The sequence below is a fragment of the Lepisosteus oculatus genome, chromosome 14, assembly GCF_040954835.1.
Source record: "Lepisosteus oculatus isolate fLepOcu1 chromosome 14, fLepOcu1.hap2, whole genome shotgun sequence".
NCBI lineage: Eukaryota > Metazoa > Chordata > Actinopteri > Semionotiformes > Lepisosteidae > Lepisosteus > Lepisosteus oculatus.
This window is the reverse complement of record NC_090709.1, coordinates 33,112,614-33,128,064: the sequence shown is the minus strand read 5'-3', so window position 1 is coordinate 33,128,064 and position 15,451 is coordinate 33,112,614. Positions and strand designations below refer to the sequence as shown.

Genomic DNA, 15,451 nt, shown 5'->3' with positions numbered 1-15,451 from the left:
CCATTCAAAACTTTTCTAAAACTGCAGAGATACATTTCGGAATGCGTCTTCCTGTAAAAATAAAATATCTATTTTATTTGACGGGCGCTATAAGCAGAGTCTGAAGCCAGCTCCACAGAAGAACTATATTCTTTACTTCTCCTGCCATTGCAATTTGCGCACAGATTTTTTTTTTCAAAATGTATTAGCCTTGATGGGAAAAAAAACTAAACTGTCTGTGCGGTGGCCAAGTGGTAAGGCATCGGTTTCGTAAACTGAAGAGCGCGGGTTCAAACCCTCTCCGTGCCTGGTTTGCGTGCCACGATATACCTTTATCTAAATCGTCAATTGTCTTGCAATGTAGAAATCTCTGTAATAATAAGAAAAGAAAAGTAGTTAATAATCCTTTGACAAAGTAACGGGCATCCTCCACTGCTTGTCAGGATGGCTGAGTGGTCTTAGGTGCCAGCCTCAAGAACTCAATCGTGTGTAGTGACAGTTGTTATTTACAACCCGGATTTCTATGGAAGCCCGTTTCCGCCAGGGAGTAAAAAAAAAACCGCTATGGTATCTCAGAATTGCGACTTAGCAACTCAGAATTCCGACTTTATATCTCACATTTGCTACTTCGAAATAGCCCATATTTCAATGTCTGTCCTTTTGTTATTGTAACGGATTCGGGTTCTAGGGCTTGTGCCCTCTTGAGTTTAGCTCAAGATGCAACAGGATTATAAATGAATTCTCCCGCCCTACATTCCAAGATATGGAATCTTATTTTTCTTGAAGTTTCTGATGTTGGTCGTTATTGGAAATTGCCCGGTGATATCGACTCAGGTAGTCAGTTGTTACGTGCTGTAATTCGATACATGCAAAGCACTTGTATTCCCTCAAATTATTAATTATTAAGGTCAATAATGTACTAAACAGTACATGCCACTTTTTCTCTAGATGATGTTCACGATGGAACAGTGAGAAAGGCGTGCCTAGATGTGCTTGAACCAACACCTTACTATCATTTTAGTACCGACCTGCCTGCACTGACCAATGGTACCACAGAGACTCCAACGGGTCGGTTTTACCCAGTTTTTGGGTAAAAAATAATCTGCACTTTTAAGCAAGCATTTTATTTCAAATTGTGAAATTTTTGTGTAAGTTTTTCCCGAAAAATGTTGTTTCAGAAAGAAACTGAGTTGACGATAATAGCCCTGTCAGTAGAATATCGAACTTTTCATCTCAGCTAGTTCTTCTGTGGAACAGGCTTCAGAACTCTACGTACAACGCCTTTAATATCATTTTATTTTTACAGCAGCCGCATCTGGAAAGTTTTTTTTTACTTTTTATTTGAACAACAAAATAGATTCAATATAAACAAGAGCACTTATAACATCAGTAGAATCGTCAGGAGTACATAAAATAATATAATTATACTTTCTGAAAACGATTAAACTAGGTAAATGAAGATAAGGTCCGCGCAGCTTTAATGTTCTTATATTTCAAAAGAGTCTGTAATTAACCCTTTTCGTCTTTTTTTAACTATTCAAACTTAGGACTCGTACCAGACCATTTCACTCTACGTACAGTATATCTCATTTCGTAACGAAAATGTATTTCCTGTCTTAGAAATGCTCTGGGCGGTATGTCTTACACAACGCACCTAAAGTATTCTAATCGTGGACTGCAGATCTGTGATATTGCCGAATTCGAGGGATCCAGCAATCGTACTGGATTTGACTGGGATTCTGAAATGTCTCTTACAAAGGTATTTGTGTCTGCTTGAACTTTTAATAAAAAAGTGATCTGAGACTTCCTAGCTTCCAGTCTATAATCTCACTGTAACTAAACTAGGATGTGATGTTTCGCAGATGTGCAGTGTGCCTTTACGCTTGGCATGTTCAAGACTATTCGTTGCGTGAGCTCCTCACTGCATGTCCTGTACTGTATTGTGATTTCGTCTTATCTACGAGGAGTACAGCGACTAGAACGCCTTGAAATTTTTTTCGGTATATAAAAGAAAACGCTAAAGCACATACAAAGTAACTAACATTTCCTATATGTAGGTTTTCTGACTATGTCTCTACTTTCCTTAAATTCATTAGTGACAGGCGATTTCTTTCCGATATTTGTTCTGGCGCGGTTATTGATCCCATACTAAAGATTACTTTTATAAAGAAAATGTCACCTGCAAACTGGTATCGGGAAAGTTTTATAATATTACTTTTTATTTAAAAAAAGTAAATTTATCATAACCTATATGATTTCTTACCAGCGTGGAGCTCGAATTCACAACCCCGAGATTAAGTGTTTGGTACTAGTTGCGCCACAGAAAATTGAAATCTCTTATTTATATTAAATACTGTGGCTCCTGTCCTTTTCTTCTCGTCAGAGAAGAGGTCGGTCTGGTCTCCAGTTTACCAACGATAAGCTCAGGTAGTGCTCCTTTGTAAAGCAGTGTTGGTTCACATTGCTTATGTGGGGCAACACATCAACTCGATGACCGCTCGCTGTACACGCATGCCCCCCCTTCACTGAAATAACATAGACGAAGGAAGCTCTCTTGTCTTGGGCTGCTGTCACCCGGATTCAAAGCGCGGGTATTGCGGTCACAGCACAAAGTACTGACCACTATACCATCGCGGCGAGCTGGGACAGACTATCCTTAATTTTATTCAAACTCACAGTGCCTTTAATCTGAAGGATTCATATACCGTGCTCATGAGAAAGTCACAAACCTGTCATCTACACACTGTTCCCAGATACAGTACTTATAATGAAGTATATATTTTATTTCTTTCTACTCGTTGATAAGAAAAAAGTGAAATTATGTAATTAGGGATATGTCTTTTTTTCATGGGGAAAACTAGCCCGAGCAAATGTAAAGTTTAGAGTAGCGCTCAATAAAAATGATCAGAACCCAAAAGCGCTTCTTATGCGGATCAGTATATTCCGATACCACTGGTTCTGCAGAAGAAATAAGAAAAGCCGAACTCAAAGCACTGCGGTGCCATTACGGGTACTCTGTCTGCTGCTGCTTTAAGATCTACTCACACCGTGTTGCCATTAAGGCTACCTAGTTAAAAAAAAAACTTATCGTCACCTTTTTGAACGTGATTATTAGACACCCGTTAAATCTCCACCGAGGTTTCTTGAGAGATCGTTAAGCGAGCGAGTAATAAAAAAACTACTTTGCTTCCAACCTCTGCTGTCACTGTAAACTCGGACGTGATGTTCTGCAGATGTGCAGTGTGCCTTTCCTCTTGTCGTATTCAAGAGTACTCACTGTGTGAGCTCCTCGCTGCGTGTTCTGTACTCTACTGTGATTTAATTTAGATGATTAAGTGGAGTAGAGTGACAAGATCTACTTGAACATTTTCGGTTTGTGAAATGAAACACTAAATACACTACTGTAAATACAAGTAATGGACATTTAAAATAACCACAGTACAGCTAGAAGAGTGAAAGATAAAAGACTACTTAGAATGACATTCACAATAGACTTAAGAACGGCGCAGCCGCCCGAACAGGGACTTGAACCCTGGGCCCTCAGATTAAAAGTCTGATGCTCTACCGACTGAGCTATCCGGGCTCTGAAAAGAACCGACACTGTCGGGATCCTGGCAAGTCACGTGTCTCTTGTGCCGAAGAGCAGTCATACCTGACCCGTCTGGAATGACCACTGACAGACTTTATCATGAAGCGACGGCACCACGCCCAGTAGAATGAGTGAGAAATACAGCATGACATGGGTAGTTAAGCGGCTCCTACAATCCATCTTTCCTCACATTACTGATTTTTTTCAATAGCATTTTGACCTTTTTTCACATTCAGATTTTTTTCACATTTAATAAAATCTTTTAATCAACAACATTAAAAAGAAAACAAATGGAACATTTTTTTGGAACAATTATTAAAAAAAAACTTTCAATGCCTTGGTTGTATACGTGTGCACACCCTTTATAAAGGGAGTTGCAACAGTGCTGAAATTTAAAGAGCATTTCTGTAGAGAAAACAGCATTTTTTCTGCCTTGATGTTAAGCTTAGGGAGCCTGTCTTTTAGAAATTCTATTTCTTAACACCTTGCACAGCCTCCCGACAGACTAACGAATATTTTTTGTAGAAATTGGCTCACACACCGGAAGACACTAACGTTTATTTACATTAGAGTATGTAAAACTCAGGCTTTAACAGATGTTCATGATGTTTCACACGGGGTGTTACCTGTTGTAGTGTTTCAAAAGATGTGTTAGCGGACCACAAATTATCTTGAAAAGATTTGGGTTTGTACTGGCGGATTCAAACCCGACTCAATTATTTGGAAGGCGCCTGTACCACCAACGCACTTCCGAGAAGCACCTGCAAATTATCACAATCCTCTCTCTCACCAACAAAGTTATAGAGACACATACGTCCAATGAAAACTAATTTTATTCACTCAAGGCTCCACTTTTTGTTGTGATGTCATTTTAATTGATATTAGCTTTGATAAGGTGTCGTTTTTGCCTCTTAAAGTCTGCTCCTTTCTTCCTGGTATAGAAATAACATGTTCCATCTTTGTTTAAAAACACCACTAAAAGTAAATTATTCAGCTCTAACGCCTGTGTGCATTGACAAGACATCTCAAAAGGACTTATCAAATAAGAACACGATCCTGCCTGTTACCATTCCTGTGGTTGGGGCGTTGTTTCACCCTTTTATGTTCTTCTACAATATTTGCAGACAGGGCTTTATCACTCGAGTTGTACAGAACAAGTGTGCATCGGCCCATGAAAATAATCAGTAGTGCTATTTTTCTATGCATAGTTTAATCAAGAGCACTTAAAAGATGCAAAAAGCTTTCAAATAAAACAGAATTGAAAGACAGTCGAGTAAGGAGGTAGAAAAAAGCACTCCCGCGTCTGGGAATTAACCACCGTCGCACGTGTGACTGGATACAAAAATAATAGATTAATTTGTGCCCAGTCTCTTGAAGCTTCAATGCGATTATTTTTCCTTCCTTATTTCTTCATTCCCATGCATTTACTCTGTAGTAGAGGAAACGCGAAAGTGGGAAACTGCAGGCATTCCTCGTGAGTGGTGGATTGTGATCAGTGAGCATCTGGACAAGTCTGTTCCATTACCTTTTCCATCGGGGATGTAGCTCAGTGGTAGAGCGCATGCTTCGCATGTATGAGGTCCCGGGTTCAATCCCTGGCATCTCCAGGTGCTTTATATTACAGTACTCACAACGCAATCTTCTGTTGAGTGAGAACTCTTTGCTTGTGTTCAGAGAGAGCCTGAACACAAGAGAGAGAGAGGCTGAGAGAGGCAGCACAGAAGATGAGCTCCTAATTTCTTTGAGATTTTATTGTTTTCTGGAACTGAACAAATAGTCTAGGAATAAGGCAACATCTAACAAAACTAAAGAAAACTACAGAAGTAAAGAAATAATTTGCCATTGGAAAAAAAAAAAAAATCAACAAAGCGAACATCTAAAAAACTGAAGATAAACTATAAGACACAGCTACACCTGAGGATAAAGGACCTGAGGAAAAACTCCAAAAAGAAAAATCCCCAAGAGATGAAGAGGAACAAACAGAAAAGGAATCATTAAAACAAGGATATAAGAATAAGAAGACAAGAAAGAAAGAAAGAGAAAAAGTACACCAAAGGAAACAAGAAGGAAAGGGAAAATACAAGCAGCATCAAGAGAAGCCAAGAACTCAGCCATCAACACGAAAAACACCTGGTAAGCCCTGTTCTTTCTTCTCCTTTCTTGAAGAAGCCTCTAAAAAATTGAACTGTTTTGTAGATAAAAGTTTAAAAAGTCTTTAGGAAAAGGTACCTTAAAGTTTAAATTAAACAAAATACCACTTGGGCCCACTACACTCAAAAGGCCAAAGTTGAAGAACCTGTTCCCAAGCAACAGGGGGCTGATTGTATTCAAAACGCCCGAGCCAGGCCGTCTGTTTGCTCTTCTCACCTGGGCCCATTGTATTTAAAAGAGCAAGATGAGTACAGAGCAGAACACAGCCCCACTGGACCAGCCCTGCCCCCTCAGCACAGTACTCCAGTACCCTGAGGACGTGAAAACCGTTAAGACCAGGAAACAGTACAAAGACTCCTGGATGAAAGAAAACCCAGAGACCCTCATTGCTGACTACTGCCAGGCAGGAGAAAAGCACATAAAAACCAACCTGCTCTTTTTTACTGAGCATCCGAATGCCTGGCACACAGCTGTGTGTAAGAATTATACAAACACCACCAGAAGGGGCATCAGCAAAGGCAGGCAAATCTCCATAGGGGGCGACAGCGAGGTAGAAGACACTGTCCTGACTGTCAACACCTACCACAATGGTACAGTGATGATACAGGGCAGTGAGGCCGCTCTGGAGCTTTTCGAGGAAAAGTTCACAGACCTTAAAACACAGGCCGACCTGGAGAAACCTCCCCCAGAAACAGGAGAGAGACCCAGCAGCCTGATGCCCGCCACACCGGAGAGTTCAGCTCCACCTGACTCAGAGCCCACAAACACAGCCTCAGCCACAGAACAGCCCAGCAAAAGTGTAGCCCTCGGCAACACGGAAACACACCACCCGGACACACACAGCCCACACCAACCCCCCTGTGACCACAGCACAGTGCGCCTCCTGAGAGAGAAACTCTCTGCTCTGGAGCTGGACTTCACTGAGTTCAAGGAGCTGATGCTGGGGAGACTCACAGAGGGGCAGACAGCACAACCGCTAAGAGACGAGGTGAACAAACACAGGAACGAATGTAAAACCTCCAACAAACAGCTCAGGGCACAGATGGAGGAGCTGCTGCGGGACAACAGTAAGCTGCAGTCGGAAGTAGCAGAGCTGAGAGAGGAGCTGCAGCTCGCGGAGAGGACAAGCAAGACTCTCAAAGACCAGCTGAGGAAACTCACTACTTCCCACTGCAGCCCTGACTGCAACAGAACAGCCCTGAGACCCAGAACACACAACTCACAACACCCACCACCAACCCGCAAAGACACACCCACCTCCACACAACCTGACACCCCTACAACCCCCACCACCAACTCCCACTTACCCAGTACCCCCACCGTAGCAAACACCACACCCACTGCACCCCCCGGCACCCCAAATCCCCTCACAACTCTACTGCCCAAAAGCACACCCACCTTGCCGAACACTCAGGGTGACCCACACACACACCCGGCCCCACCCAACTCCCCCACCTCACATACTGCACCCCCCCAAGCAGCCCCCCGCCCGGCAGCACAGCGCCCCTCCAGCAGACTGGACACCAGAGGCAGACGCATGGAAGTAGCCCTTCTCATCGACTCCAACGGGAGGTACATCGATGAGCACAGGCTCTTCCCGGGATTACAAACAGCAAAGCTCTGGTGTCCGACGACAGAGAAGGCCCTGCAGCTGCTGTCCAGGTCGGTACTGGGAGCCCCTCAGCACATCATCATCCACACCGGCACCAACGACTTGAGGACCCAGAGGGAGCAGGTGGCCCAGTCCATCAGGAGAGTGGCAGAGAGGGCCATACAGGAGTTCCCTCGCGCCCGAATTGTCATCTCCACCCTGCTGCCGAGACAGGACGAGCAGCACCACACCATCCAGAGAATCAATGCCGAGATCTCACGGTGCTGCGCCCTGCTCCCAAACGTCTATCTGGCCCATCACTCCACCCTCGGACCACAGCATCTACACGACCATAAACACCTCAAAAAACAGACCATTGGACTCTTCACAAAAACTCTGAAAGACACCACACTGGGCAGACACCCAAACAGCATCCCAGAGAGAAACAGGAGGACTACCAGAGGAACGCCCCAGCACCCACACCCCCAACCCAGACCAGCTCAACCCACAAAGAACAGAACCAGCACCACCCTACAGCCCTCCAACCCAGACCAACGACCGAACAGGACCAGAACCAGCGCCCCACCCCATGCCCCTCACCCAGACCAGCAGCTGAACCGGACCAGAACCACAACCCCTCCCCACCCAGCACAACAACAGAGCCGGACCGAGCCCCTCCTGCACAGCTACGCCGCAGCCCTGGCCAGACCAGCAGTCCCGAGTGGTTTGGAGCTGGGAGAAATCCGGCAGCTCCTGAACCTCATCTGCACCCGGCTTATGAGTTGAACTTCCATCACCCACAGCGACAGACAAAAACCCAGCACAATACTTGTTTCTGTTGATGATGTAAATGTCCGACACAAATTTGATACAGTTCCAGAAAACAATAACAAATTGCAAAGATAATTCAAACGATAACAATGAGATCTCTAAAGATAAGTATGTGGAACATTCAGGGTCTGGGCTCGTCAGCATTTGGGCTGAAGAGCACTGATCCTGAATTTATCAAGGATGTAAAGGAGACAGACATCATGATCCTACAGGAGACATGGTGTCGGGGAGACTTGGCTACCCACTGTCCCCCAGGCTACAAGGAGATCATGGTGCCCTCTGTCAAAAAACCCCAAATCACCCGGGGCAGAGACTCTGGGGGGATCATTGTGTGGTACAGAGCGGAGCTCAGTCACTCCATACAATTAGTAAAGAAAGAAGAGTCACGAGTTTGGCTTAAAATCAAAAGAAATACCATCTGTACAGAAAACGAGGTTTTCCTGTGTGCTGTCTACATCCCGCCCTCAGAATCCCCCTACTACAGTGAGGGAATTCTCCACAGTCTCCACACGGAGATCGGTCACTTCCAGGGCCAGGGAAACGTGCTGCTCTGTGGTGACCTCAACGCACGAACAGGCACACTGGCAGACTTCACCAGCACACAGGGAAATACTCACATATTTGGACAATCCCCTCTGTACCACACACCGGTCACCTCACACAGGTGCAGCCATGACACCACGGTCAACAGCACCGGGCGCGAGCTGCTGCAGCTCTGTCAAGGGCTGGGCCTGTACATCGTCAACGGCAGGACTAGAGGGGACTCTCTAGGCAGGTTCACCTACAGCTCAGCTCTGGGCAGCAGTGTGGTGGACTACGCCATCACCGACCTGGACCCCTCCTGTATCAGTGCCTTCACTGTCAGGCCACAAACTCCCCTCTCCGACCACAGCCAGATCACACTCTACATGAAGAGAACACACCAGCACAGAGACACACTGACACAGCCCAGCCAGCTGTATGACCTCAACCAGGCATACAGATGGGACACAGACAGCCTAGACAGATACCAAACTGCACTGGGCCATGACGAAATCCAGACACTGATGGACACATTCCTAAACACTCCGTATCAAACCAACAAATTAGGCATAAACTTGGCCACACAAAAACTAAATCACCTATTCCACAAACTAGCATCAAAATCTAAGCTAAAAACAACTACATCAAAAAACTACCAAAAAACAAAAGCAAAAGAAAAGTGGTTTGATACGGAGTGCAAAAACATCAGAAATGCACTACGAAAAGTCTCAAATGAAAAACACAGACAACCACACAACACAGATCTGCGACTCAGGTACTGTGACATGTTAAAACTTTACAAACACACGCTGAAAAAGAAAAGAAACACATACATAGACAAACAACTTGCAGAAATTGAGGAGTCACTAAATCAGAATTGTTTCTGGGAAAAGTGGAACAACTTAAACAAATCAAAATCAGAAGAATTGGCCATCCAAAATGGAACAATCTGGCAAACATACTTTGAAAATCTCTATGAAAAGCTCCCAAATACAAATCAATCAGACCAAAACACCATTTATGAAAAACTCAAAATTTTGGAATTGGCTATCAAAGACAACCAAAACCCCTTAGACTCCCCAATCACTGAGCAGGAGCTACTGGACAAACTCCAGGCCCTCAGACCACGCAAAGCCTGTGGCCATGATGGAGTCATAAATGAGATGCTGAGACACAGCAGCCCAAAGTTGCAACAAGCCCTGCTCAAACTCCTCAATCTCATCATGACAGCTGGATGTTTCCCCGAGGCCTGGAACCAAGGACTGATCACGCCCATCTATAAGAGTGGAGATAAACTCGATCCCAACAACTACCGGGGCATCTGTGTGAACAGTAACCTGGGGAAGGTATTCTGCAGTATCCTAAATACACGAATACTGGCCTTCCTTACCGAACACAATGTCCTGAGTAAAAGTCAGATTGGCTTCTTGCCAGATCACCGCACATCTGATCACATTTACACCCTACACACACTGATAGACAAACACGTCCACCAAAAACACAAAGGAAAAATTTTTGCCTGCTTTGTCGATTTCAAAAAAGCATTTGACTCGATTTGGCATGAGAGATTGTTTTATAAACTACTCCAAAGTGGCATAGGGGGCAAAGTGTACGACATAATTAAATCAATGTATTCAGAGAGCAAATGTGCAGTGAAAATTGGAAACAAAAGGACTAAATTCTTCACCCAAGGCCGCGGGGTGAGACAGGGCTGCAGCCTGAGCCCAACACTGTTCAATATCTATATCAATGAATTAGCAGGAATGTTGGAGCAGTCTGCAGCTCCTGGTCTTACACTACACGACACAGAAATCAAGTTCCTGCTCTACGCAGATGACCTGGTCCTGCTGTCGCCCACAGAACAGGGGCTGCAGCAGAACCTGGCACTGCTGGAGCAGTACTGTCAGACCTGGGCACTGACAGTCAATATGGACAAGACCAGAGTTATGGTTTTCCAGAAGAAAGCCAGACCTCAGGGAAACAGGTACAAATTCACACTGAACAACAACACATTGGAGCACACATCCAGCTACACATATCTCGGTCTCACCATCAGCTCTTCCGGGAGTTTTGACCTGGCAGTGAAGGCACTGAGGGAGAAGGCACTCAGGGCTTTCTACGCAATAAGAAGGAGGCTCTTCAACATCAACCCACCAACAAGAATCTGGCTCCAAATATTTGAAAGTGTAATCCAACCCATTGCCCTATACGGCAGTGAAGTTTGGGGTCCCCTCACAGACCAGGATTACACCCAATGGGACAAACACCCCACAGAAACTCTGCACATGGAGATCTGTAGAATCATCCTCCGTGTGCAGAGAAAAACTCCTAACAACGGGTGCAGGGCCGAATTAGGCCAGTACCCACTATTGATAAACATACAGAAAAGAATATTAAAGTATTGGCTACACCTAAAAAACAGTGACCAAAATTCCTACCACCACAAAGCCCTGCTGAGCCAAGAGCTGAGCCCAAAACAGAGCCCCCTGAGCCAGCTGGTCCTGAGGCTCACCGACCTGAGCCACACCAACACTAACCAGCCTCAGGACAGCACTGCTAGAGCACCACAACCCAGACTCAACCACATCACAGCACAGATCAAACAGCAATATCTCACACACTGGGACACACACACACAAACACAACATAAACTAGAATGCTACAGAACCTTAAACAGACAATACACACTAGCTGAATATTTGACCAAAATAAAAAATAACAAACAGAAACAGACCCTGACGAAGTACAGGCTCAGTGACCACAACCTGGCCATAGAAACTGGGCGACACAGGCAGACCTGGCTGCCCAGAGAGGACAGGCTGTGCTCCCACTGCCAGCAGGGAGAAATAGAGACAGAGGTGCACTTCCTACTGCACTGTGACAGATACTCTGGGATTAGAGAAACATTCTTCCCGAAATTCAGAAATCTAATCCCAGAGTTCCCACACCTGCCAAAACCACAACAGGTCCCAATCCTACTGGGAGAGGGAGGAGGGAACTCAGTTGATCTGGCAGCCCAGTATGTGATCTCCTGTCACAGCCTGAGGAACAGTGAGTCTGTCTCCCAATAATGCTCCAGCCGAATACAGTATATGTCGATATTATATAATATGTCTTTGTTGTAAATGTCTGTAACATGTCTGTAGATTTTATTTTACTTCTATTTTTTGTTTTGTTCTATGTTAATTTTATTATTTTTATTTGCTTTGGCAACACTGATTGTACCTATCGGTCATGCTAATAAAGCACCTTGAATTGAATTGAATTGAATTGAATTGAGAGCCAGGTTTACACAATTAAATGCAGGCACACTCGACGTGCTGCAGAGTTGTTTTAAATGTACCTCATTTAGTTCTGTTAAATCCTAAATTATTTGAACTAATAATTTAGTTCAAATTCAGGAAATCCTGAGATTGCGTCACACTTGTCATGGCTGTTGCAGAAAACACCTGTTGAATCTCGCCCAGGATTTCATGAGAGATCATTCAGCAAGTGAATCCTCCTTCTAAACTCCGCACTAAACTGAAAGCTTCACGAACTCCTCACTGCGTGTCCTGTACTGTTACAAGTGCTTTCGTGTAGATGTGAAACACTGCCATAAACACACTTTGAACTTTTTCCGTTTGTTAAGGAAAATGCAAAACAGCATGACAAGTATTGAACGTATAAAATATCCATGGCACAACTCGAGAAAGTACTGAAGGATTACACATCGACTTTTGATGATTACAAGAGATCCAAGAAACACAATCGTCCGCAGCTGGGTTTGGATCCTGAACTCTAGAGTTAAAAGAACATAAGCGACGGATATGACCTATAAACTCTCTGAATTGTCTTATAGTTTATGAAATAAAACAATTTCTTAATAAATTCTAACTGTTGATAGACGATTTATTGAATTTTAACAAAATCACAATTACAAACTTTTTCGGTTAAACTGTTATTCACATACTCTAACGTAAATAAACGTTAGTGTCTTCCGGTGTGTGAGCCAATTTCTCCAACAAATATTTGTTAGTCTGTCGGGAGGCTGTGCAAGGTGTCAAGAAATAGAATTTCGAAAAGACAGGCTCCCTAAGCTTAACATCAAGGCTGTTTTCTCTACAGAAATGCTCTTTAAATTTCAGCACTGTTGCAACTCCCTTTATAAAGGGTGTGCACACGTATACAACCAAGGCATTGAAATAGTTTTTTAATTATGGTTCCAAAAAACGTTCCATTTGTTTTCTTTTTAATGTTGTTGATTAAAAGATTTTATTAAATGAGAAAAAAATCTGAATGTGAAAAAAGGTCCAAATGCTATTGAAAAAAATCAGTAATGTGAGGAAAGATGGATTGTGGGAGCCCCTTAACTACCCATGTCATGCTGTATTTCTCACTCATTCTACTGGTAGTGGTGCCGTCGCTTCATGATAAAGTCTGTCAGTGGTCATTCCAGACGGGTCAGGTATGACTGCTCTTCGGAACAAGAGACATGTGACTTGCGAGGATCCCGACAGTGTCGATTTTCTTTCAGAGCCCGGATAGCTCAGTCGGTAGAGCATCAGACTTTTAATCTGAGGGCCCAGGGTTCAAGTCCCTGTTCGGGCGGATGTGCTGTTCTTAAGTCTATTGTGAATGTCATTCTAAATAGTCTTTAATCTTTCACTGTTCTAGCTGTACTGTGGTTATTTTAAATGTCCATTACTTGTATTTACAGTAGTGTATTTAGTGTTTCATTTCACAAACTGAAAGTGTTCAAGTAGATCTTGTCACTCTACTCCACGTAATCATCTAAATTAAATCACAGTAGAGTACAGAACACGCAGTGAGGAGCTCACACAGTGAGTACTCTTGAATACGACAAGAGGAAAGGCACACTGCAACTCTGCAGAACATCACGTCCGAGTTTACAGTGACAGCAGAGGTTGGAAGCGACGTAGTTTTTTAATACTCGCTCGCTGAAAATCTCTCAAGAAACCTCGGTTGAGATTTAACGGGTGTCTAATAATCACGTTCAAAAAGGTGACGATAAGTTTTTTTTTTAACTAGGTAGCCTTAATGGCAACACGGTGTGAGTAGATCTTAAAGCAGCAGCAGACAGAGTACCCGTAATGGCAACACAGTGCTTTGAGTTCGGCTTTTCTTATTTCTTTTGCAGAACCAGTGGAATCGGAATATACTGATCCGCATAAGAAGCGCTTTCGGTTTCTGATCATTTTTATTGAGCGCTGCTCTAAGTACCACAGGCAAGATGACACACTACGATGTCAGTGTTGAGTAGTGTGGTTTAAAAGCTTCTTCACGAACCAGGAAGGAGTAGAAACCTAAAGTTTTCTGATTCGTAATCAGACACGTTATCCATTGTGCCATTGGCGTTTGTATTGCATTCAAAGCCGTTACTATTCATGTGTTTTGTACGTGTGTCTAGTTACAACGTCTTTCATTATGGCTGGTTTAAAATAATGTATCTTTAAAACAGAAAGGGTTTACGAGTCTCCCTGAAATTCACACACAAAGAATAAAAGATATCGCGTTTAAAAAGAATACAGAGATGCCGGCGATAGAAAACAGAGCGTCTTAAGTGCGCGCTGTCACTGAACTAAATTCCTGATCGGTAAGTTTGTCGGCGGCTTTTTAATTGTGTTAGAAAGAGCAAACACCACAGTGTACATTTTAAAGGTCTAAGCAAAACAATCAGACATGAGGATTATTCAGAACAGGAGCCTCTACTTCTTTGTATACTGAGCTTTCGGGTGAACGTCAAAATGAAAGACAAATTCGCAATTTTCACTTTTTGATTAAGGAACAAGAAAACACCATCCTTCAAACTGGATTCAGGCCAGGGAAATAAGAAATACTCGCTGTTTTTTTCTACAGTCTTAAGAGCTAGCAACTGAGCTATCGAGAGGTCGGAAAATAAACGTTTTGTCACACGCGTAGCCCAATGTAGTGTAGTGTTCCTCTTTATTTAAATCCCAGTTCGACATCAAAATACTCACTCCCATAGTCTCGTTTAGTAGAAGAAATGGACCAGGCTTCTACTCTATACACGTCCAGAGTTCTCATAAAACATTTGAAGGATGTCATTGCAGGCGGAAATTGACTCTTTTTCTAGTGGGATCAGGATCACATAAAACCTTTCGTTTGGATTGAGAAGAGGATCATGGTGACACTCAAAACATACTAACCTTTGCTTCTTTCGAGGACGAATGGATTATTGAGCTGCGAACATCGGTTCAAATCAAATCTCTCCATGTTACGGATTTTGGTTTTCTTTTTATCGAAATTGTATTAAAATTCGAGATTCTTTCACAGTTGTATAATACTTTCCCCTGCATCCTCAGATAAAAATTCTAAATACCACAAAGTTACAATATACGGAATAGCATTTATTTTTACATGTTTTTTAAAATTTGCATTTATTTAGAGCTACATTTAGTGCTAGGTAAAGATAACATTGCTAATATTGATGGGATATAAATGTACGATGAATTTATGAGCTAAAAGTTGTACGCAGGTGCCTTTTGCGTACTTTAATCAAAGACAATAAATAACTTTCACTCAGACGTTGATCAGAAGCTCAATAAACGATGAAGCAGAGGCTCCTGTTCCGAATTCCTCCTCACGTCTGATGGTCGTGTTCTGATCAAGATCAATCTAAATTGGTACAAGGGATTTTAACAAATCTGGTCTTTCTGGTCTTTCAGGGACTGCTCTGTCTGCTTTGTAATTCAAAAATAGATACAAATGTCAAGTTTTTTGTAGATAAAGTGTTGTCTGTTTTCAAAAGTTAGGTACTTAATTGA

The 15,451-nt window shown here is 43.1% G+C and overlaps 3 non-coding genes across 3 annotated transcripts; 2 read left to right on the top strand and 1 right to left on the bottom strand.

Moving 5' to 3' along the window:
- Positions 1-3,489: 3,489 nt before the first annotated feature.
- Positions 3,490-3,562, bottom strand: trnak-uuu (transfer RNA lysine (anticodon UUU)). The gene has a single exon. It is a non-coding gene; the product is annotated as a tRNA-Lys (tRNA).
- A 1,541-nt stretch (positions 3,563-5,103) lies between these two features.
- On the top strand, positions 5,104-5,175 carry trnaa-cgc (transfer RNA alanine (anticodon CGC)). The gene has a single exon. It is a non-coding gene; the product is annotated as a tRNA-Ala (tRNA).
- Positions 5,176-13,180: 8,005 nt separating this feature from the next.
- On the top strand, positions 13,181-13,253 carry trnak-uuu (transfer RNA lysine (anticodon UUU)). Its single transcript has one exon. It is a non-coding gene; the product is annotated as a tRNA-Lys (tRNA).
- The last annotated feature ends 2,198 nt before the right edge of the window (positions 13,254-15,451 follow it).